At 39.0% G+C, this 26,409-nt stretch overlaps 1 protein-coding gene and 1 pseudogene across 1 annotated transcript in view; both read left to right on the plus strand.

Annotated features, from left to right (window-relative positions):
- LOC100964508 (inositol monophosphatase 1-like) overlaps positions 1-26,409 on the plus strand; it is an 89,960-nt gene that overhangs the window by 32,515 nt on the left and 31,036 nt on the right. The window lies entirely within an intron of this gene.
- Positions 7,380-26,089, plus strand: LOC100941304 (annotated as a pseudogene).

Below are 26,409 nucleotides of genomic sequence, written 5' to 3' on the forward strand. Positions count from 1 at the left end.
GTGCTCCCTGCCTGCACATTAGAACCACCTGGAGAGCTTGTAGAACCTGCCACTGCTGTGGCCCCCTGAGTGCATCTGATTGCCAGGTCTGGAGTGTTCCCAGCCATCTGTATTGTCAAAATGTTTCCCAGACAAGATTGTCAGGGAGCCAGGATTGAAAACCATTTTGTTTCCCAATAGTAACCAATTTCTTAGAAGTAGCCAACCCACCCACCCACCCATTCACCTGCCTCCACTAACCTCTGAGGGTTCTAGGGTACAGTTTGAGATCTTAAAAACGGAAACGTTGCTGTGAGCCAACCCTTTGCCACCTGATGAGCCTTTTTGGAAAATGATTGTCTCAGCCTTTTCTATTTCCACCAATTAACACTAGATGGCAAACTACACACAGGAATCATGTTAAGCATTTCCATTTCTGAAACACTTCATTTTCTTCAAATCCCCTCATTAGGCACTATTTGATATTATAGTGTGAAAACCAGGGGAATTCTTCATAAATGGAATTCCTCTGTATTGTGGGTTAATTTGCATTCCCTTAATCAGAGCTTTGGGTCTCCTGTATATACTACAGATTATAGTTGTCTTCTAACTTCAGCTTTTAAAGAGCATTCATAAAAGTACCCAATGTACACACCCCTATTATGAAACTAATTTATACCTTTTATACGAAGGCTATAACCAAATAGCCTAAGAATATGGGGAGGGGGGAGGGAGAAGGGAGGGGGGAATGGGTGGAGGGAGGGGGTTTGGAGGGATCGCTTCTGAGGTTTATCTTATAGGGGTACAGGTGAATCTTTCTAAGAGTAGAATGTGAACGTTTTAAAGCAATAACTGAGAAAATGACATGAAGGCTGTGTTGATCAGTTTGATGGAAGTATTTCAGATTGCATGTGAAAACCCCACTCTGTACCCCAGAAGTGCATTAATGTACATAGTTACCATTCAATAAAAAAAATAAAATAAAATAAAAAAAGAACATTTTCCAGCTCCATCCATGTGAACATGAAGGACGTAAAGTCTCCATCTTTCTTTATGGCTGTATAGTATTCCACGGTGTACATATACCACAGTTTGTTGATCCATTCGTGGATTGATGGGCACTTGGGCTTGGAAAATGTTCTTCTTAGCAAAGTATCACAGGAATGGAAGAAAAAGTATCCAATGTACACACACCTATTATGAAATTAATTTAAACCTTTTTATATGAAAGCTATAACCTAATAACAACTTAAGGATATGGGGGAGGGAGGGGGAAGAGGGTAGAGGGAGAGGGATTCAAGGGTTCACTTCTGTGGTTCATCTTGCAAGGGTATAAGTGAATCTTTCTATGAGTAGAATATGAATGTTTTGACATAATAACTAAGAAAGTTACATGAAGGCTATGTTAACCAGTTTGATGGAAATGTCATGGATTGTGTGTAAACACCACACTGTACCCCCAAAGTGCATCAATGTACACAGTTACCATTCAATAAAAAAAAATAAATAAATAAAATAAAATAATAAAAAAATAAAAATAAAAAAAGAGCATTCATTAATCACAAACATACATAAGATGAAATATTTACTGGTTTATCATATATGAGAGCACTTCAGACCAATATGTTTCAGTATTACTGTTAAAAAGTTGACCCACTAATAACAATGGTTGCAAATATCCTACTTAACTTTTCTTCAGGAGCTTGTCATGTCTCCAGGGGTACAAGGCAGGGGACACTTAGACCTTTCCCTTAGAAACTGTTTGCTTGGATGATGGAGATATGAAAGTGGAATATATGAGGACTAATAGAAGAAAAATACACAACATACTACTTACACTGTGGAACAATATAAGAACATTATCCTTGATTTAGTCTTTTTGTGATGGGCAAAGTACCTCCACATCCCTGATCTCAAAGTGGCTGCAGTTTGCCCGGCCACGTCCAAGGTGCTGTACTCAAAGCACTTGGGATGGGGTGCCCCTGTGCAGGGTGCTTGGGCTTTTCTAAGCAACAACGGTATTCTCCATTCTAAATTTCTTTCACTACCTTAGATTTTAAAGTGTTAGCCCCTTTACATCATTCATCTGACCCCACATACGTATGGTGAGGTGTAGGGATTTAAAGTTTCAAGTAAATGATCACCAGCTCAACGGCCCCTCTGTACTCTTGGGATAAAGTCTGAATTCCTTAATATGCATTACAAGGCCATGGGAGACCTAATTCCCCCCTTCCTGTCTCTCAACCTTCCCTCCCAACTCCAGGCCTCACACACCACCTAGAGATCGGACTGGATCTCTTTCAGCTTCAGCAGCGTACCTTCTTCTACCTTAAACTTCACAACAAACTGAATTTTCCTTTTTGTTTTTGGTGATACTGCCACCTTCATCTTGAACCCATTGCAACTCATGCTTAACCCACCTCCATATGTCTAATTTCCATCCGCACCGTATCTACATATTTTTTATTAGCTTACACACAACTTCCTCCAGGAAGCCTCCCTAGCCACTCAACTGTGGATTTATTTCCTCTCCTAAATGTTCTGCATTTCTTCATTCAGACTACTGACCTATGTGATGATTGCTTTTTGTTGGTAAAGACAGGACTACAAACACCGTGGAGGGAGACGTTTGCACATTCTCCTATTCTCCACATCCAGCAGAGTGCTTAGCACATAAGCAGACCTCTGTAAATGATGTCTCAATATCTAATAGCACCCCTCTTCTGCCATTTCATATGGAGGGTAGTCAGCAGAAACTTCATGCATGCATGCAAATAGTAGATTATCTAGAACTAGACCAAATTGTTCTTTTCAGAAAATCAAAGGACCAGCCAATCTAGTACTTCATTTGTTAAAAAACAAAACAGAGCAAGACACGACTTTTCTATGTGGCTCTCCAGAGTAAAGATTCTTGGAGGACCTGGAGAAAGCCTTGTGTGTCATATGTGTGTGGGGGGGGGTGTGGTGTGCGTGTGTGTGTGTGAGTCATGCTGGAGGTAAGGGGAGAGGAGGTTGTGCATATGAATTGAAAACTACTGTACTTGTTTATCAGTCAATGAGTTTTACTTCTGCAACTAAAAAGCAACTGTACTTCCTTATTGCTCTTCATTAAACTCATGGTACATGAGGCCTAGAAAACACATGTGAAAAAGTGATGTGGATGTTTTGATAGGACAAACCCCTGCCCTCTTTTGTGCCCTGTCTTGCTTGGCTGCAAACTTTTCCACCTTAATTCTTGTCTTTGTTACTTGCTAGCTCAGTCTTACAAAAGTGTTAACTTATAACAGCTTTAAGGAATAATTATTAGAATTACTGGGAATGAAGGCACACTCTAGATTGTTTTGATGTATTTCCATCTGGGGAATTCACTCTCTCCTTTTCTATCTGTATTACAACCACGCTGCCTGTCAAAATCACTACAAATGGGGTTAAGGCTGGGATTTATACCACACAGAGACTGTCTGCTCTACCTACCTGAGGATTGGGTGTGTGTGAGGCTGGGAAAACCAGATTTTCTTATCTTGTTTCACTCTCCCCATCATTCCCATAAAGAAACTCTAATGAGACAATAATTTGAGACCTCTCAGCTGAATGGCCTCTGGGAACCATTAGAGGGTGCACTGTGGTGTCCCTTTCTGCCTTAGGAACCAGGACTGAGGCTGTTGGGCAGCAGCATTTGTTGGTTTTCACTTTGTCGGATGCTCAGTGTCACAGGGCTCCAGCGTCCCTGCGGTAGTGGCTGGGCCCCACCATACCAAGAGCAGTTTTATACTAGTTGGGTAACAGGTGGGCCATTGGTCCAGGTGAAACCTAGAGCCTGATTAATCTAACTGAGAAATGCCCTTTAGTGCTCTGTAGGTCAGCACAGAGCTTGTCCAAATGCTACTAAATTCTGCAGTAAGTAATAAGCGAAGGGACCCACTTAAAGACAAGGTCCTTCAGTTCAACCAACATTCTGAGCACACATTCCTGCAGGGGTGGGTGAGGCATTGCAGGGAAGATGGAGTGCTGTGCTCCAGACAGTTACAGTTAGTAAGAGGGGGCGTTTAGTGAGCACCTGATAGTTAATGTATATGATTTAATTTTAAAACCTTAGGCATTACTCCTTTCTTATATATAAAAGAACTAAGTCTAGAATGGACAAGAAACTTGCCTGCAGCTGTGCAGACGAGTGTTGGAGTTGGGATCCCCAGCAGATGCTTCTTCTGCCTACTGTGTGGGCAGTGTGTTTGTATGTGTAGGGATCGTGAGTGTGCACATGCATGCGTGTGAAAGAGAAGTAAGATGTGTACGTCAGTAATGATAACACCAAAAAGAAGAAAATAGGGAAAGTACAATGGAGTGAGACTATTTTGTACACAGATTTGGAGGGAAAACATTCCCTAGGAGGAAGTAGATAGACTTTATGGAAAAGTGGGCCTCTCTATTCCCAGGCCTTAAAGAATGGATGAAATTTAAGACAGAGGTGAGACTGGCCTATCATCTAGATCAGTGGTTCCCAACATTCCTAATGCCATGACCCTTTAATACAGTTCTTTATGTTCTGGTCACCCCCAACCATAGAATTATTTTTACCCTTTTATTTGTTCTGTCATTTAAGCAAATATTTTTTGTGAACCAACAGTGGCAAGTTTTAGGTGCTGGGGTTATAGTGAGGAACAAGCAGACACAGTCCCTGCTCTCAAGAACCATGTGTTACAGTTGGAGGAGACAGACAATGCAAAATATACCATCATGAAAACCAAAATATGGCCCCAAGGCTCAAGGTTTCTGAGTGGTCTGTAACTGCCTGGATGGGCAGGGAAGCTGGCTGAGGTGTTCTCTCTCCTGTCTGTGTGAGCTTGTTCAAGAGTCTTAGCTTCTCAGTTCCAAAACTGATGCTGTTTTTAGTTTCTCAATGAGGGGACTTTGAGTTGTTTGCTTGCTCACTGCTGTATCCTCAAGTGCATGGTGCCATTCCTGGCACATGGCAGATATCCAGTAAATACATGTTAGCTGAATGACTTTAAGAATAAAAAGAATCATGAAAGAAAAGGAAAAGATGGAGATAAGTTAAACTGCAGAAAAAATTCATAGACTGCTGCACTTGAGGAACATGAGGAACTGCACTAAAGGGTCATGGCATTAGGAAGGTTGAGAACCACTGCACTAGGGAGTATACTACTTGGCCCATTCCACGTTTCCTAAGCAGAGCTGAAGCAGCTTTGATAAGGTTAATGAGACAACTAGAGCTACTGACCCATCCTGTTCATTTTGATTTAAGGAGATGGTTAAAAACTTGGTCTGAGATAAAAAAGAAATGGTAAACATATACCAAAATTTATTAATCCATTCAAGGGTTGGTGGGCACTTGGGCTTCTTCCATGACTTGGCTATTATGAATTGAGCTGCAATGAACAATCCGGTGCAAATATCTTTGTCATAAAGTGATTTTTGGTCTTTTGGTTATACACCTAGTAGAAAAATCGCAGGATCAAATGGCAGGTCTACTTTTAGATCCCTGAGTATTCTCCTTGCTTCTTTCCAAAAGGGACATATTAGCTTGCACTCCCACCAGCAGTGCAGAAGTGTTCTCTTTTCTCCACATCCACATCAACATCTATAGTTGTGGGATTTTGTTATGTGAGCCACTCTTACTGGAGTTAAATGATATCTCAAAATGGTTTTGATTTGCATTTCTATGATGATTAAAGATGATGAGCATTTTTTCAGGTGTCTGTAGGCCATGTGCTTATCATCTTCAGTGAAGCTTCTATTCAAGCCCACAATGAAATGGGATTGCTTGTTCTTTTCTTATTAATAAGTTTGAGTTCTCTGTGGATTCTGGTTTTTAAACCTTTGTAGGAGACAAACCAGCAAATATCCCCTCCTGTTCTGAGGGCTGTCTGCTTGCTTTACTTACTATGTTCTTGGCTGTGCAGAAGCTTTTTAGTTTGATCAGATCCCAGTAATTTATTTTTGGTGTTGCTTCAATTGCCCAGGTCACCCTTTCAGGGGTGACCAGAAACTATTGTCCTCCTCATAAAGTATTCTTCCAGGCCAATTTCTTCAAGTATTTCTCCTGCACGCTCTCAAAGAATCTTTATAGTTTCACATCTTAAGTTTAAATCTTTTATTTAGTGAGAGTCAATTTTTGTTAATGGTGAAAGGTGTGGGTCCAGTTTCTGTCTTCTACAGGTTGCCAGCCAATTCTCCCAGCACCATTTGTTAAATAGGGAATCTTTCCCTAATTTATATTTTTGATAGGCTTATCAATGATCAAATAATGGTAAGTAGCTGGGTTCATCTCTTGGTTCTCAATTCTGTTCCATAAGTGCCCATCAACCCATGAATGGATTAATAAATTGTGGCATATGTTTACCATGGAATATTATGCAGCCTTAAAAAAAGATGGAGACTTTACCTCTTTTACATTTACATGGATGGAGCTGGAACGTATTCTACTTAGTAAAGTATCTCAAGAATGAAAGAAAAAGTATCCAGTGTACTCAGTACTATTATGAAGCTAATTTACAATCACTCACACTTTCCTATGAATAATAGATCAGAACTATGGCCCAAGATGGAGGAGGGAGGAGGGGGCATGGCAGGGGAGGGGAGAGGTCAGAAGGAGGGAGGGTGAATGGTCGGATCACACCTATGGTGCATAATGCAAGGGTACATGTCAGATCTATTAGTATAGAGTATAAATGTCTTAACACAATAAGTAAATGAGATGAGGTATATATTAACCAGTGTGATGTAAATGTTCCTAATTCTATATGAAATCAGCACATTGTATCCCATAAATGCATTACTGTATACATGATCTATGTGTTTATGATTTAATAAAAAAATTTAAAAAAGAAATGATCAAAATGTGATCCCTACAATCTTTTAAACATCATAACATAAGAATAAACATTAAAGAAATCAAATCTTTTTATTTCATTAACAATAAGAAGAACAAAATCTCTTGTAATGAAGGTGAATATACACTCTTTTTTTAACCCTGGGCACTCATGGGTGCTTTGAAAACCATTATGGAAACGTTATCACTTGATTGAGGAATCTCAGTTCACAAATGTTCACTTTTTGCTTGTTTCCTTGCATGATTGTTCCAAGACAGCTTGAGAATTACACTATTTTGCTTTTCATTAAAACTGACTTCTTCCCATTCACCATTCTTGGTAGTAGGTGTAAAGTACAAATAGTCTCTATAAAACCAGTGTTGGGCATATGCTGAGATGACAGGCAGGAAGTAAAACAGAGCAGCAATCCTCTGACTGCCTGGAAAGAAAGAAAAAAAGAAAGAAAGAAAGAAAGATAGAAAGAAAGAAAGAAAGAAAGAAAGAAAGAAAGAAAGAAAGAAAGAAAGAAAGAAAGAAAGAAAGAAAGACTCAAGCCATTATGAGCAGTGCATGTTGGAGCCTTTGCCTCTCCCTGAGAACTCCAGATTAGCAACTATAGACGACCAAGGGGAAGGCTGCAACCGCACTCAGGTAAGTGAGGATGAGTTTATGCTTTTCAGTACACTGAAGGAACCTGCGAGTAGCAGAGAGAAAAGGGGATGGAGTACATCATGCTCCCTCCCCACAGGAAAATCGTTCATCTTGCCAAGCTGTGGCCATGGGGGAGAGTTTCAAGTTAAAATTATGATTTGATCTTTTTAAATGACCAGAAAAGAGTCTTTAGGAATGAAACAAGATTTCTGTGATAATCAGAATTGGTCAGAAGTGAGTTCCATTATTGACCAGTTGCAGCACAGATAAGAGAGGATGGCAATTAGGTGACAGGTGGCTATACATCTCTACAACCAGAGACTTTATCTTCATATTTGGAATGATTGATTCCTCTGGGATCTGAGAAAGAAAAGAAAATATGCAGAGAGGATCTGGAGAGAGGAAAACCAGTGTACAAATTTGGGAAAGTAAGTAGCAAAATGAAGTTGATAGTTAGGGGGGGCATGGGAAAAACATCCACGTAGTTTGATAAAATTAGCACAATTATTGGTTCTTCAAATAGAGAGATTGTCCTGAAAGTATCCAAAACCCAATGGTAATAACTATTACTCTATCAACACAGAAATTACAAATCATTCTATTATGGTCCTCAAACTTCTGTCAAAGGTGTCAAGGCAACAGAGGCCAGGGTTAAGGGCAGTTGTCTAAATCTGGTCCACATGTCCATAGGAAGGGATGTAAAAACTGATATGCTAAGCATGGAAAAACTCAAATTTCCTTCCATCTCCTAGAACTGCCAGTAATCTTAAATACAGTATACATGATGACATGAAATAATTAAAAATAGACAACTGACACACTAACTGAAGTGCTAGACTGGGCATAGTGGCTCACGCCTAAAATCCTAGCACGCTGGAAGGCTGAAGCAGGCAGATTGCTTGTGCTCAGGAGTTCAAGACCAGCCTGAGCAAGAGTGAGACCCCATCTCTACTAAAAATAGAAATGCTAGCTGGGCATCATTTCAGGTACTTATAGCCTCAGCTACTTGGGAGGCTGAGGCAAGAGGATCAATTGAGCCCAAGAGTTCGAAGTTGCTGTGAGATATGACACCATAGTGCTCTAGCTTGGGTGACAGAGTGAGACTCTTTCTGGGAAACGAACAAACAACAAACAAAAACAAAAACCTGAAGTGCTATACTAGGCAAAAGCACTAATTACTTAGATGCTATTAGTAGGAAACAATCAGAATAATTTTTCTGGTGAATGGGGAGAACAAAAATAATGAGCTAACAGCATGCAAAAATGCTTTTTTGCATTTTAAGAGGGTTATTTTAAGAGACTACAATTTATATGGCACCATTAATGACATGGCTCATTACAATGTCCATTTCAATTTCAGACATTGGGGAGTGTGTTTTTCTGAAGCCAATCTTAGGAACTTCCCTCAACTCAACCTTTCTGCACCAGACCAGTTTCAGATATGGATTATTGGTCTAGTTTTTTTCTGAATCCCTAGTTTGTGTGAGAGAGTATGTAAGTGTATAAATGTATTGGGATTAGATAATAATTTGTATTAGTTTGCTTCAGCTATTATAGAGCATTTTCAAAATCTGGTGATTTAAATAATAGAAATTTATTCTCTCGGTTCTATAGTTCAGAAATTTGAAATTGACTATCACTGGGCCCAAACCAGAATGTCAACAATGGAGTACTCCTTGAAGAGGAGTACTTTGCTTCTTCTGTTTCTGGTGGCTTCTGCCTACATTCCTTGGCTTGTGGCAGCATCACTCCAATCTCTGCCTGTGTCTTCACATGTTGTTTGAGAGTCTCCCTATGCTTCCCCCTTATAAGGAAACTTGTGCTGGCATTTGAAACCCTCCAGGATAATCCATGACAGGCTCCTCATATGAGCATCCTTAATTTAATCACATCTGCAAAGATACTTTTCTCTGAATCCTGAGTGTATGTGTCTCTGTGAGGATGAGTATGCCTTTCAGTTACTATCCAGCCAACTTAGCCTCTTTAAGTAGACCGACTTCCCAGAAGTGATGAAAAACATCTTTCAGCTGTCACACTGTTTGGTGACTGCTGACCGCTGACCATCTGTGTCTACCACATCAGGTCTGTAGGCCTGTCCCTCACATCTCTTGCCCTGTACTACTATCCCCTTCTGGTGACCCCGAAGTCCTATCTCTACCTCTTACTCCTTACTCTTGAATCAGAAACCAAACCAAATGTTTTCAATTGTTCAAATTCCCAAACACACAGCAGCAAGAGGCTAACCCCAAAGGTCCCTCAGTATTATGAGTAGATTTCTCTGCATGTGGGACCCTTGGCCTCTGAGGTTGTTTAATGCAGAAAGACTGTAGTGATAGAAGTCAGGAGCCTGCACCCAGGAGTGAGCATTCTCTGGTCACAATCATTCTTGTGCTGCTTCATGGCTGCTTCTGAAGCAGCATCTCATTAACCTCACTCGGGAGGAATAACTGCTCATCTTCCAGGCCCTGTGAAAATTACTGAACTGTACTAAAAGTGTAGAAATCAACACCCAAGGACTCTGCAGTTTGGCCTTGAGATTCTCATTCTGACTAAAGACTTGGCCCCCATTGAAGGCAATGTTAGAGTGAGTTCAATCGTAAATGTGCTGGGCCTCAAGTAAAGTTCAGGTAAGAAAAGGGCTGACCTACCCAGAGCATGTCCTCTGGTTAGACTGGATTTGCCCACCTTCTAAAGATTTAAAAAAAAGAAAAAAATAGTTGCTCTGATTAAAACTGACACTTGAAGATTGAACTCCCAGACTTCTGTTCCTGAAGGTGCTTGTTCTTTCCTTCTCTTTCCTCCTTTGCTCAAACCCTAGCACAGGATGTGAGTATCTCCATCATGGTAAACATGACATGACATTATGGTGTAACATACAGTTGTGACAATGATGAAGAAATGGATATTTTGTAATCAAAAAACCCTACAAAGTGGCTATTTTGGATATTAATAATCTTTCCATCACATATTTCTTAGGAATAATTTTAGGGACAATATACTGATTGGTTTTTTTTATTTGTTTGTTGTTTGCATGGTTTCTATTTTATTCCATTACCCAACTAAACCTCACCGACTTTGCTATTTCTTGTGGTATGGCAGCTAGACCAGAAGTGAAGTTACATATTCTATCCCAATTTCCTTTAAAGAATGATTCATAACTCCAGAAAAATCACAAATTATTTTTTTACTTAGTTTCTTCTATTAAATACGTGTGTCTGTAAGTTAATGAAATGGATCTTCTGAAAGTGGAAAAGATCATGTCTACGTGAAGGGCTTGTAAATTTGTGAGAGAAAAAGTGACACCAGTTCAAGATATTCCTATTATGCTATTTAAACATCCTAATTGACTGTAGACATAAAGATTGAGTGATGAAATTGTATTATTCAAACACAGTAAGAAGTAGATTCCATTTTTATGGCAAGGATAGGGGAAATGTCCTATCCTTGGACATGGAATATACATGGAAAAGTTTATATTCTACAAAATAACTAAACAAAAAAATATTTTACTCTTTGGAAGACTCCAAAAAATAGATCTGTATTTAGAGTAATAAATAAATGAAAGGATTTTGTTTCTGTGAGTAAAATTACTACTTAGTTTGTCCGTTCTCTCACTTCTCTTAATAAGTAAATGGATCAAGAAGTCATTCATTCGTGGCCTCTCCTCTCCTCTCAGTACAACCTAACCTCTTTCTCAGTCTTTAATTATACATTATTTGCATTTCACAGTAGAGATTAAGAGTTTGCGTTCTAGTATCGGTGCCTCAGTGTTCAAATTCTAGATCGACCCTTCTCATTTATAGAATCTTGGACAAGTTTCTTAACCTCTATTGACCTCAGTATTCTCATCTAAAAAGTAAAATAATAATAGCATATGCCTCAGACAGTTGTGCAGATAAATGCTTAGTTAGTAAAAGGCTTTCAAAAGAGGGCATCTAAGTAATGTTATTTCCTTTTAATATATGACAAAAGTTTCTTGTAGTAGACTGACTAATGTTTGTCTCCTTCTCGCCCCTGTTCAGGCCTCACGATCCATTATTGGAATGGTAGTCATCGCCAAGGTCTGGTTTTCACATATGTCTGCCTCCTTAGGTACATGTTATCACGAGGCACACAGAGTTAGTCACTGCTGCAGATACTGACATGCTGGGAGCTTGTTGAAAAGTCATGCAAAAAATTTAAAACTTTCAACCTCTAGCATAAATGGGTTGAAATGTGAGCTCTATAAGAGAATGGAATGGGACTGTCTTCTGAAATTTTTATCTCTCTCACATGTCTGGTACAGTGCATTGTGCACAGCAGATAGCTAATTAGTATTTGTTGAACTGTATTATCTCAGGCATTCAAAATATCTACAAACACAGACCTATGAGGTTTCAAATTACTGATTAGAAATCCAGTATATTGCAAAAGCCTGTTGTAAAGGGGAAACATCACCTCAAAATCAGACCTGAATCATGTTCTCCCTCCTGCTGCCTACAAGCTCAACCCTAAGCCAGGCTTCACTTATCCAGTATTGAGATTTTCATTTCTAGATACATTCTCTGAGCTCCTCTGCTGTGCCCCACACCACTGATGGTGCCAGAGCCAATTGTCCCCTTGAGACTTTGACTAGATCATGACATCTTGTGGAATGTACAGAATATTCCAAACCAGCCCTTGGCTGTGATTCTCATAGCTAATGTGATATGGGACTTGCAAGGTTTAAAACTTGTGAGTTCTATTCTACTTATTATATAAATAATAAAAGATATAAAGCATATCTGAATTAAATCTGGTTTAAACAAATCTGAAAGCCCTCCCAGCTTCCCATTTTAAACAATGACCTTTACTGAGAGATTTTTTAAAAATGTTATCCTCTAGATTATCTGACTGAATAATCAGACTGAATAATTCATCTGGAATGGGTGAGGCAGGGCACATGTAATGACAATGGATTGTTACGTGGGGTCTAAGAAATGTCATGTCCCTTTTTGTTCAAAATCAAGTTACACCTGGCTCTGAGCTTTACCTCGTCAGAATGCTAAGAAATTCAATCTCAGTCAAGTTGTAATGAACTCTTTCCCCTCCTTGACAGTCAAATCAAAATCTTGAAAGTAGGACAGTGTTTCCACAGGTAAGGATCAGGCAACGGGTATTTTTGGTCATAGTTCTCCCTGCCCAACTCTGGGGTGTGGGCAGCCTCGGCCCTCCTGAGCTGAGTGAAGTCATGAGTCTTTCCGAGTGGGCTCCAATTCCCTTTCCGGTGGTCAGCCTTCACCAGATCCTTGTTGCTGCCCTATTAGAGTTCAGTGCTTCTACCCAGCAAGAGCCTTGGGGATTCTGCCACTCCTTCTCAGTCCTTCCCTTCTCCTGTCAACTTCCTCTCACCCTTGTCTCAGAGATTTGCTCCAGAATCCCTTCCAGGCCAGGCTGTCAAAACAGAGTCCTATTATTTCTTTTCTGTGAGTTGGAAAAGCCTCCATCATGAATCTACATGAATCAAACATGTTAGGGAAGCAAGAAAAAAGAAATCTCACTTTCCCCTAAGTCTTACAGAATAGGAAGAATGAGATAGAATTTAAATGTCTTTATAAATTATTCTGTGTTGTGTTTTACTGAAGTCTCTTATCTTACCACAGTTTCCCTTTCTAGAAAAATGGAGAAACGTGTGTAGTAGGACCTGTCATAGGAGGCAGGTGGGCAGCGTGGGCATAAGCCAGACCTGTGCCCAGGTGCAGGTGGCAGAAGGGGACAGACCTTGCTTTTTGAGGATGATGGAAACTTCCAAGGGACTAGATTATGACCAACATCTGGATTCTCATATAGAAAGTATGCGCTTCATTCATGGGGTTTATCTTAAAGCACACAAGGGACACTAGATGCTGTCCCTCTTTTTTGTGATAAGTCTATCTTTTAACTGATACGTTGAATTTTGTCCAATATAGGAAATGATGAAATTTTCCAATATAGGAAATGATGAAGCAATTACTTGAGCAGACAACTGGCCTTTTGAATTAAAGGCATACTTTTATTTAACAGGCTCACTTTCTTTACAATAGATTCAGAGCAAAAGTTTTATGTCTCAGAGTAAACTCTACCATTTTGTCTAATGGTCAAAAATCACTATAAATAATACAAAGTAAATTAGAAATTATCTAAAGTCATGTAGTTGTATGAGTTTCAGTTCTGATTAGTAGTGATAAATTGGATCATATTTTTAAATTTTTTCTTCAATAAACTAAATGTATTTGTAATTAGAACCAAGGTAGAAGTTGAGAAGGTGGCTAGTCAGGGGACTATTTGTCTTGATACCTGAAAGGGCTCTGCAGGGACCAACAGTTACTGGCGGGTAGGGTCAAAATATAGCAGTGTAGAAGTAATAATCAGGCTGTTCTCTCTCAGACTTCAGGTGAGAAGTCTGTACATTATACTTTTATAAACTTTAAATCAGGATGTTTATATCTCAGACTTGTTTCAGAAGAAACACACGTTCAGTTTTCTTTTGTAAAATACCCTCTAACAACCATTTATCTTTACTTTGATTTTTTTCATTAGGTTAAAGAAAAGAAAGTAAATGAAAATTAAATATGCATGTCTATATTTTCCTGTACAGATTGAAATCCGTCTTCAGTTCATTGACAAAGGACGTGCGTTGAAAGCTTTGACTTTTGGCTTCATCAAATAAACTTTTTAAGAAATTTCCCTTTCAAACATTCATTTGTCAAAGTCATTTTGTTTATATCCAAACTCAATCAAAATGTATTTATAAATACAAATATTAATAATATTAATGTATTTAAGGGTATTGCAGTGGTAACATGCCAAGAGTAAAACTTAAGAGGAATCTAGAATTAATTAAATCAAAATAACATTTGCTTTAAGGGTATTTTTACGTGGTGGTTTTCCTTAGAGCACTTTTTTGGTCCCATCTTCTTTACTTTTAAAGTCCCATCTTTTTTAATGGCTGAATAATATTCCATGGTATACATATACCAGAGTTTGTTGATCCATTCGTGAGTTGATGGGCACTTAGGTTGCTTCCACAACTTGACAATTATGAATTGAGTCACAATAAACATTCTAGTGCAAATATAATAGCTTCTTATTTTACAAAATCAGTAGCCTTCATATATGCTGACAATTGTCAAGCCAAGAACAAAATCAAAGACTATTCCTTTTACGATAGCACCAAAAAAAGATGAAATACCTGGGAATATACCTAACAAAAGAAGCTAAAGATCTCTATAAAGAGAATTATGAAACTCTGAAAAAGGAAATGGCAGAAGATGTCAACAAATGGAACCTATCATGCTTGTGCCTGGGAAGAATCAACATTGTTAGACTGTCCATACTACCCAAAGCAATCCATAGATTTAATGCAATCCCCATCAAAGCACTAATATCATACTTTAAACATCTTGAAAAAAAAAGTACTTCAATTCATATGGAACCAGAAAAAACTCCAAATATAAATACAGTTTTTAGAAATAAAAACAAATCTGGAGGGATCATGTTGGCAGACTTCAGGTTATATTATGAGGCCATAGTGATCAAAACAGCCTGGTAGTGGCACAAAAATAGAGACATAGATCTATGGAATAGGATAGAGAATCTAGAGATGAACCCAGCCACATTGTCATTTAATCTTTGATAAGCTTAACAAAAACATGCAATGGGAAAAAGAATCCTTATTTAACAAATGGTGCTGGGAGAACTGGTTCTCCACATGCAGAAGACTGAAACTGGACCCACACCTCTCACCACTGACAAAAATTGATTCTCCTTGGATGAAAGATTTAAACTTAGAGCACATTTTTTGATCTCAACATTTGTGTCATGACTGAGAAAACTAGGAAATAAGAAAGTCCAAGACGCTAACATACTTGGGTCACTACAAAAGTTTTGAGGCAGACTGCATTGTAATCCATCACTTCACTTCCAAGGTACGTTTACTCATTTACTCAGGCATGTTTCAACTCGCTCAGCTGGGATGGCTTCATTTGTTTCCATGTGGTTGGATTTTACATTTCATGATTGTCATATATCTCTAAACTTTCATCATGACCCGCATATTTTTAATCTGAAATTTGTTCCTGGAGATTGTTTCCTTTTATCTATTTTGGCAGTGGGTGTTCAGCCATCTAAGCCATAAGATACCTGCTCTAAAGTCAGGCTATTTTTTTAAGCCACCAATAAAGGAGGAATCTGGAAACAGTAATGTTAAAACATAAATCACCTGAGATAAACTTTGCTTCCTTAGCATTCAGATTCAAAGAAAGGAGTTTTCTCTTGTGCTGAATATTTTATTTTCTTACAAATGAAATGGCGATTGGACGCCAAGAGAGAAACTGAAACTGAACAAAAGTGGCAGACTGTACACTAAAAATTAAACGAATCTTTCAAAAAATGCTCATTTATACTCTGTGTAAATTGCCGTGACAGTGTAGTTTTTGTGTTGTTTATTTCCCAAGAGCTTGCAGACTATTTGGAACTAGGACTTTAGCCTATTTTTCTGTAAGTATAGAATGAGGAACATCGGGCTAGAACATAATTCCTGTTCAATAATCCCTGCTGAATGACGTTTTTAATAATACAAACCAATATTTCCCTAACTATGTTCTGTTGAGAATTAGGCTATCTAGGTAGAAGCTCATAGAACATTAGCTCCATGTTCAAATATGTTTAAAGAAATTACCTGGTATATCTTCCATTGGAAATTTACAACTTCTACACTCACATTAAATGAGGCTGTGAAAATGCCTGTGGTTAAAAAGTTAGCTTTGGTTAACCTGATGTTTCCCAAACTAACTTGGTCATAGAATCATATTTTAATATGACACATACCAACCACCCATGAGGCTATTTGGAAATTTAGTCAGAACAAATAATTAGAAGATTTTTTATCTTTTAAAACATTGTATTAAAACCTCATATATTTAGTTTTCCTTGCTTCTTAAGGAATTTTTTTACCTTGAATATTAGCAAAGTACAAATGGCATTGATTGAATTTTTGTTTTTAAAGGAGTAGCCCCTGATTTCTTTGAAGGCTGATGTAATTTTGTTCTTTTTTTTTTTTTTAATTAGAAGATTCTGTCTTTTAATTGCAGCTGTCAGCACAACATCCAGGGCTTGGATTCTCATTTGAATCATATTTAAAAATGATTCACAATCATTTGGGGGACTCAAATTAAAATACAAAATATTGTAACCATTCCTGTTTCTTACTCTAGCTGAGAGAATTTAGCTGTAGTTAATTGTGTCTCTGGAAGTCTTTGAAAAGAAGTGATGTAGAATAACTAAATATATTAACACAGCCAAAGGCTAAGCACACAATATTCTTCACTGGATGCATTTAGCCGAATCAAAATTATATGACATGTTCTTGTGAGATTTGAAGGAAACACCTCCACTGAAATACATCTTTGCCTTCAACTCTCACCCCCCAGATAAGGGCATGGTTTTAGTAATCTGTGTTAACTATATGTCAAGTGTGGAGAAACTAAATTCCTGGATGGTTTGTGGACAGGTGGACTTCTGAAGGTGCACGTGAAATTCTGCTTCCAGGAATATATCTTGTAGAGATAGTCACATGTGCAAAATAACATGTGCACATTTATCATAGTATTTACTTGTGACAGCAAAAGACAGTTAAAGGACCATCCATAGAAAGTGATGATACATCTTCTGGTTGTTCTTAGGGATACTCAAGTATTTTCACTATTTCCTAGTTCCATTTTGGTTGTAGGTGGCCACATAACCCCTTTGTCCTAGTGACATGGCCACATTTAGACTGAGTCGTTTCTGTAGGGACAAGAGTGACTTTATTTTTAAATGCTAATTGGCTTGACTGGGAAGGCCTCCAATATGTCAAGTCCATGTGTCATTCTTTATATAGAAAAACCTCTTCACCCATTTCACCTTTCCTCCAAACAACCCTTGTTGCTAGTCCACTGTGACCCCGGCAGCATTCTCTCGGCCACCGACACATTCCTTTCTGAGCACGTATATACACGTCTTCCCGTAGATACCAGCCTGGGTCTGGGGGTGTAGTGGTGCAGAGATTCACCTGCCTTCTGCTTGCCCAAGACCAGCTTCTGTCTGTAAGTCCCCCTATTAAATGATCTTATACCACCTAACTGGATTTGTCTGCCTCCTTCTTTGGTTCCTTGGCTTTGTCAGCATTGGGGGGGTCACTTCGCAGCGGTGGCCCACTCACGGAACAAGTAGTGAGTGAGCCAGGAGCCAGGAAGCCAGCGCATGAGCAGGGGAACGATGCCTCCGCAGGGCCGTCTGCGGTGCCCTCCTCATCTGTGTGGGGTGGTGCTGTTCATTGGCCAGGTGCCTGCGCTCAGCCGCGTGGGAACAGGGATGCTCCCACAACATCAGAGGGTCTGGCATGCTCCTTCATGGAAAGCTGCACGCTCGCTGTGCCGAGAAAGGTGGCCGAGCAGGGCCAACAATGAGTTTACCACTGTTACCGGCTGTGCAAGAGGCCGTGGACGCACAGGTCGTGGCTGAGGCAAGGGTCGGAAAGTCAGAGGAAGCAGGACAATTAGAAAGGGACATAAGAACTTGCACATCTGTGCTCGCGTCTGGTTTCCTGGATAAGCTGAACTCAGGAGGAGCGGTTGGAAACCTCCAATTGCGCTTTCTATGGGCCAGAGAGCAGCCTCTGCTGAAAGTGCCGGCTGTTCTTGCAAAACCGGACTGGGATGCAAATAACCGGAATACTTGGAAACCAACCAGCCAGCAGAAGTTATCTCAGAAGAGGAGGATAAAACAAGACTACTCATGCAACGAAAAACAAAATCCAACATGTGCAGCCCGCGGCAGAATTACTGGACAACAACAATTTTTAAGCTGCTGTGGACAGAAAGCTTAGCCATAGGGTGTGCGGCTGCGAACGGCCGCTCCCTACCGTGGAATGAATTAAAAAACAAAACAGAGACAAACTGGTCCCCGGGAGCAGCATAGCCCTCTCATATTCCTCTTGACACCCTTGTGGGACAAGTTGTGAATGAAATAGGTGATCTTGGAGAAACTGAAAAGAGACAAGGTTGACTAGTTACTAAAGGAAAAGGAAGAGGAACGACGTCTGCTGGAGCAAACGCCAGATCCAAAGGGCCCAGTTGAGATTGCTCAGAAACAAATATGGTTTCAGATCTGATTTCAGCTGGGTAGACAGGGAGAAAATAAGTTGAGGACACAATGCAGTATCGGTGGGCCTCTGGAAAGCCCTTACTCCCCCATCAGCAGATTAGACTCTCCCCAGTGCCCCACCAGAAGAAGAAAAAGAGGCAAAGCCAACCTCCACCTCTGCATTTCGAGGTGGATTCTTCCCCAGCACAGAAACTGGAGGTGGACCAAGGTGCCTCCACACAGGAGAAAGAGGGGCAACCACAGGCCCCAGGTGGAGCACACGATCTGCAATCTGGAGCTTTAGTGGACACAGGTGCAGAGTGTGTCTTAACTCAGGCTGTGTGAGGTCTGGGTAATGCCTTCTTTAGAATCTTTTTATACCCTGACTCTCAGGATCAATCTATCTATGTATCTATCTTTTTTTTTTTTGAGACAAGATCTCACTGTCTCCCAGCCTCAGTCTCCCAAGTAGCTGGGACTACAGGCTGGCTTCACCCTGCCCAAGAACAATTTGCTTTTACTTGGAATGGCCAGGTGTTGCTCCAGGATTACCTCCATACCCCCACTATTGGTCAACACATGATGGATTGCTAGAGATTTGACTTCATCTCTAAAGTCACCTGTTAGGTTATCTCTTTACATTGATGATAGATATGGCAGCCTCTGAAGACTTGGCATTGCTACAGCAACACCTCAGCACCTTGTGTACCCTTCCTCAATCCACAAGATGGCCCATCAACCCACAAAATGAATGAGGCCCAGGCCAGCTATGGAGTTCCTAGGAGTCACTTGGTCGGGTAAGATACACCTTATCCCAGGCGCAGTCATTGACAAAATACAATTTTCTATGCCTACAGTAATTACAGTTAAAGAATTTATTCCTAGGTATTTGGGGATATTCATAGTATTTTATTCCACCATTAGCTCAAATTTATGTTCCCTAGGAAAGAAAGGATCTAACTGGTTATGGGATAATGAACAAGAAGAAGCATTTAAAAAGGCTGGAATATTAATGGCCCAGGTGCTAGCTTTTGTTCCCCGCTTCCCAGGATATTGATGTTTTTAGATTTGACCATAAGACCTGAAGGGATCATTTGGGTTCTTTGAAAAGTCCAGCATAGGAAAAAAATTCCCCTGGGATTCTGGTAACCATGGAAAGGTGTGGAAACCCACTGTTCCCCAACTGAACAACAAGTCATAGGGGCTTACCAGGCTCTGCAGCAAATTGAACTCATAACTACTGCTTTGCTGGTGATAATAAGAATAGGCCTCCCCATCAAGGGCAGGAAAGAAGGGTTGTTTGCCATGACAAAAGTGACATGCATACTGCAAGAATGTAGTGCCCTCTCCATGAGCCCTTTGGTGAAGGAACTTGGGGCCAGTGTGCTGTGAGAGCAGTAGTGCCCTACTGTGGAACCCCCACAAAAATGCCTCCAATGGTCCATGAAGACACAGCCTCCATTTCTGAAAATGCTTGGTACTTAGATGGGTCAAGGTGACGTAATCCTTGTGTATCAACAGCAATAGCTATATAGCTGCAGATAGAATTATATGGGTTTAAATGGGAATTAGCAAAATAGTCAGCGGTCAGGACTCTAGGCCACGTGGTTGGTTTATACCCATGAGCCAGAGCCAAACACATTTCTTCCAGAGCAGACTCTTAGTCTTAATCTTTCCCCAGATATAAGCCCTGGGTCTGGAGAGTTGCAATGTGGAGATACCTGTCTTGTACCTAAGACTGTGCTTCTGTCTGTGAGTCTCTCTGACAAATCATTCTTTACTGTCACCTTTGGCTTCTTTAGCATTTGTGGGTCACTTCGTATATCCCTTTCACCAAACAGCTTCATTGTGGTGTGATTCTCTCTAAAATTCTCTTTTCCACTATCATAATGACCAGCCCCATTTTCTTGAGTGTAGACATGGAACAGAACTCTCATGAGCGAGAATTAAACTTTTACAGTTTTAAACCACTGAGATTTGGGGATTGCTTGTTACTGCAACAAATCCTAGGTTACTTATATGGGGCCAGCACCCCACCCACTGAGCCACAGGTGCCACCCAAAATTGTCCTTTTTAGTTGTAGATACATGTGGTCTCTATCAGTTAGGATGTTATAAAGTTAATAAAATTATTCTCTTGTGATCCTAAATCTCTATTATCTATAGTCATTGTACTTCATTTTTAATATTTTTTATTTGTACTTTTCTTTCTTTCTCCCTTGAGTGTAGCTAGAGTTTTTTGTTTTGTTTTGTTTGGGGTTTTTTTTGGCCGGGGCTGGGTTTGAACCCGCCACCTCCAGCATATGGGGCCAGCACCCTACTCCTTTGAGCCACAGGTGCTGCCCTGTCGCTAGAGTTTTATCATATTTTTTTTCTTATTCTTTTCAAAGATCCATTTTTTGGTTTTATTGACCTACTTTTTATGGATTTTTTGGGATGATTTTCTGTTCTTATATTTTTCCTCCTCTCTGCTTTGTTTAGATTTTCTCTGATGTTCTTTTCCCATCTTTTCACATATTCATAGAATGGTGAACTTACTTGTTTTTCATGTACTTCGTGGGTGTTTTTTTTTTTTTTGTATGTTCATCCTGATACAATTTCAAACATAGAAAAGTTACAAGAAGTGTACAAAGAACTTTTCCCTGCATTCTACCCAAATATAGCAATTATTTATTTGTTTCTCTATTTGCTTTAAATTGTTTACAGGGAGACAGATATTAAATATGTAACATGTCATATGTTAAATATATAACATGTCCTGTGGTTATTAAGGCTAAAAATGAAAATAAAGAAGGTTTGGGGTGAGTTATATATCCTTCTCTTATTAATACCTAGCAGAAATTTCCTCAAATGAGCAGATACGGCTCTAAATTATTGTCTTTGAAAGCTGCATCATATTCTGTGCGTAGGTGTACTATGACTTATTTTGCCATTTTACGAAGTAAAATGCTGCAAATTACCAAACAACTTTAGAAAGAAGTTGCAATAATTCACATTTCCACTAACAATAATTATAATAGTCAAACTTTATTGACTGATTGCCTACACCACGGACTGTCTTAGGTTTTAGATATCTTATCTTCTTTAATACTTATCTGTTTTCTCTGATATGTTTGTCCTCATTTCACAGATGAGCAATCTGGAGGTAAGGATTACTTAAGATCACTCAGTGGTAAGAACCCATCATCCTAACCAGTTCCATATACTGCCTCTTGTACCCAAACGTTTGACTACCCTTCTCCTCCCATGGTTTCCACTTGCTGTTAGCACTCAATTTTTAAGTTTAGTCTGGATTTAAGAAGCTATCTCATAAGTGTTTTAAACAATTTGCATTTCTGTGACTACTATTCAGTGTGAGCATTTTCAAAAGTTTATCTTTTATTTTTTGAGATAGAGTATTGGTCTTTCACTCCAACTGGAATGCAGTGGTGTCATCTTAGCTTACCAAAACCTTGAACTCCTGGATTCAAGCAATCCACTTGCCTCAGCTCAGCTAATTTTTGATTTTTTTTGTAGAGACATGAATTTACTCTTGCTCAGGGTGATCTTGAACTCCAGACTTCAGGTGATCCTCCCACATTGGCTTCCTAGAGTATTAGGATTACAGGTGTGAGCCATGGTACCTGACCAGTTTGAGCATCTTTTAATGTTTTTCATTCATGTAGAATTGCTCTTCCCTGAATTGCCCATGCACATTCTTTGCTCATTTCTCTTATGGGTTGTCTTTTTGTTTCATCAATTTACGGAAGCTCTTAGAATAGAATAGATATTTATAATTTATAAATAATCGATCTACTTGGTAAATTGTTTTTCAAAATCTTTCAATGTTTCTCATTGACATATCAAAATTTTAAGTTTTTAGGTTTTTCTAAGGTCTGTCTTCCATTCCTGTTTTGTTATGTTTGCATTTGTCTTTTGATCCAATTGTTTGAAATTTCTGTTAGAAATCTAATTGTGATGTCTGTGGTACAGACTACTGTTTGTCATTCCTCTTCAGTTAGAGCATGAACATGCTGAATATTTGCCTTATAAATTAATGTGGATGTTCTATCACTGCATTTTTCATCTTCTACATCACCTCATCCCTTCTTTAAAAAATTATCTATTTGTAAACTGCTGATTTCTTTGGGCCATTGTTCCCACAATTTTTTTTAATAGATTGATTTTTATTAAATCATAGCTGTGTACATTAATGCAATCATGGGGTATAATGTGCTGATTTTATACACAATTTGAAATATTTCCATCAAACTGGTTAACATAGCCTTCATGGCATTTTCTTAGTTATTGTGTTAAGACATTTATATTCTACATTTAGTAAGTTTCACATGTACCCTTGTAAGATGCACTGTAGGTGTGGTCCCACTAATTACCCTCCCTCCTCCCCTTTCCCCTCCCTCTCCCCTTTCCCCTTTTTCTTAGGCTATAGTTGGGTTCATAAGAAAGCTATAAATTGGTTTCATAGTAGGGCTGATTACATTGGATACTTTGCTAAGAAGACTATGTTCCAGCTCCATCCATGTAAACATGTAAGAGATAAAGTCTCCATCTTTCTTTAAGGCTGCATAATATTCCATGGTGTACATATACCACAATTTATTGATCCATTCATGGGTTGATGGGCACTTCGGCTTCTTCCATGACTTAGCAATTATGAATTGGGCTGCAATAAACATTCTGGTACAAATATCTTTGTTATAATGTGATTTTTGGTCTTCTGGATATATACCTAGTAGAGGAATTGTAGGATCAAATGGAGGTCTATTTTTAGATCTCTAAGTGTCCTCCAAACATCTTTCCAAAAGGAACATATTAGTTTGCATTCCCACCAGCAGTGTAGAAGTGTTTCCTTTTCTCCACATCCATACCAGCATCTCTGGTTTTGGGATTTTGTGATGTAGGCTAATCTTACTGGAGTTAAATGAAATCTCAAAGTAGTTTTGATTTGCATTTCTCTGATGATTAAGGATGATGAGTATTTTTTCATGTGTCTGTAGGCTGTGTACCTGTCTTCTTCAGAGAAGTTTCTCTTCAAGTCCCTTGCCCACCCTGAGATGGGATCACTTGTTCTTTTCTTGCTAATACGTTTGAGTTCTCTATGGATTCTGATTATTAACCTTTGTTGAAGACATAACCTGCAAATATCTTCTCCCATTCTGAGGGCTATCTGCTTGCTTTACTTACTGTGATCTTGACTGTCTCCCATAAATTTTTGTCATGTGTCGATAATTTTGCCATTATTCTATTCAGCATACATTTGTCCTTGCTTCAATTTTAGCAGAATTCATGTTGCTCTGCTAAGGAGCTCTTTCTAAACTGTTATCTCATCTTTTTTCATGCCTCATACAAGGTCCTGTTCAGCCATGTTAAATAAGTTGGTATAAGTTAATTTGATGCAAAAAATTTTTGGAAATGCATTCATCATTTTTTCACAGTACACATTTTTCATGAACTTTCTGAAGACCTCTTATTCATGTGAGCGATAGAGTATCAATTTTTTTCAAAGATTTTTCAGGTTTTATTTCCCACTGTTTCAGATAAGGAGAGGGTTTGTAGAACCTGAAGAAGTAAAAAGTTTGGAGATAAGGGATTTTTTTTTCTGAGACAGAGACTCGTTATGTTGCCCTCAGTAGAGTGTTGTGGCATCACAGCTTATAGCAACCTCAAAGTCTTGGGCTTAAGTGATTCTCTTGCCTCAGCCTACCAAGTAGCTGGAAGTACAGGTGCCCACCACAATGTCCAGCAATTTTTTGTTGCAGTTTTCATTGTTGTTTAGCTGGCCTGGGCTGGGATCAAACCTGCCAGCCTTGGTGTACATGGCTGGTGCAGTAACCACTGTGCTACTGGCGCTGAGTGGAGATAAGCAATTTTGAAGAAAAAAATTATGACATACTTCACATCTTCAACTTGGACAACAAAAATTTTGAATCAAGATATTTGGTCATATAACTATAAAGATAACTTCAGCTTTGCAAAGATTTTCTTTTTTGTTTGCTTAGTTTTTGTCATTTTAAATGAAGGAAGTTCCCTGAGACTTTAACTGTAATGGCACTGAACATTTTAGTTCCATTCTCTGTTCTCACATTTGGGACAAGATATCTTGTATTTCTTAATGTGGTACATGGAAATAAAATTCCTGAAATCTAAAGTCTATTTTGTTCAAAATATCAACTTACATAAACAATAGATTTTTTAAAAGCTTATAAAAATGGCTTTCATAATTTAAAATAGGAAATTATTGCATAAAATACTTATAAAAATTGTGCTTTCCTTTAACACAGATTGTGTCATGATTTCATTAAGCACCTGCTGAAATGGTCATGTGTTAGAGATGACTAGATCTGCAGGCTCTGTAGTAGATAGTTGTGTTAGGGGTTTTGTTTGTTTGTTTATTTTCTGCTTAACACCAGAACTCCCTTCTCTTGCTTAGAAATACATAATTGACTGGCTGTGGTGGCTGATGCCTGTAATCCTTGCACTCTGGGAGGCCAAAGCGGGTAGATTGCTTGAGTTCAGGAGTTCAGTTTGAGACCAGCTTAAGCTAGAGCAAGACCCTGTCTCTAAAAATAGCCAGGCATTGTGGCAAACATACAGTAGTCGCTCCTACTGGACTTTGCCCAAATCAACATTAGGTCAACTGTACAATGAAAGTATCTTGATAAAAATGACTTAATGCTTAGTTTACTAGTGATACTGTCAAATAAATCTGTATTTGGCTATGAGATTGAAGAGACCAGTTGCACATTTTTTTCTTATGCCAATGTGTGGGTTTCTTTTGTCGCAGGTTTTGGCATTACATGAAACACAAGTTTTTGAATTTGTAATGACCTGTACATGCCCAGGAGGGGGTGGGGGATATCTCTTTTCCTGCTTCTAGAAGGAGATGTCACTTTGATGACTTGCATGTCAATATTCTTGGCTCTGATAGTAATACCTCTCAATTCTTATAGATACAGTAAGATATCAGGGTTATCAGGTACATTGTGCATTACTGTTTCTGTAATTGAGTCCACCTTCCTTTTCCTGCTTACACCAGTATCAGCTGGAATAGTCATCAAGCATACAATACCTGAAAAGGCAAACATCTTAGAATAATTGGACCTCTGAGTTTTATTTTAATGTTTATAGGAATTTATTTGATTTTCAGAATGGGATTAATGTTTCTAAGGACAGCTAATGTGGGGTGCTTCTGTTGGGTCTCTTAGTTCCTGCTTTGGGTTTGTTGTTTGGGTTCTCCTTTGCTAAAGTGTGTATGCTGCCTCTGCCTGTTTGTAAAATAGTTGCTATTGAAAATGGGACCTTAAATAGTTCCTTAGCCTTCACTGTCATTCAGGTCTCTTTCTCACCATCAACTCAGGCCAAGGCAGAGTTAACCTCTGGAATCCTTATATAGTAGTCGTGTGTTCTGGATGTGAAATATTACTGATCCTTCTGGTCTACAAGGCTAAAAATAGATGTCTTTTCAGTGTAGAAGATGAATGAAAAAGACTTCCATATTCTAACAATTAAAGCATTCCTTTATTCCTTCTCTTCTGTGGGAGATTTGAAAAATACTTAAAATTACACCTGCTCTCAAGTCACTTTTGATATGTGTTAAATTTGACATTAGTCAGAGGGAGGAATATATACCATGTTTCCCCGAAAATAAGACCTACCCCAAAAATAAGCCCTAGCAGGATTTCTATGTATTTGTTAAATATAAGCCCTACCCCGATAATAAGACCTAGTGATGGGTGTGGCTATGCAGATATGCATTTCAGCACAGAGAGGAAGACATCCCCTGAAAATAAGCCCTAGTGTGTCTTTTTGAGAAAAAATAAATACAAGAC

This window comes from Otolemur garnettii, unplaced genomic scaffold (assembly GCF_000181295.1).
Source record: "Otolemur garnettii isolate 467f Iridium unplaced genomic scaffold, OtoGar3 scaffold00004, whole genome shotgun sequence".
NCBI classification, from domain to species: Eukaryota; Metazoa; Chordata; class Mammalia; order Primates; family Galagidae; genus Otolemur; species Otolemur garnettii.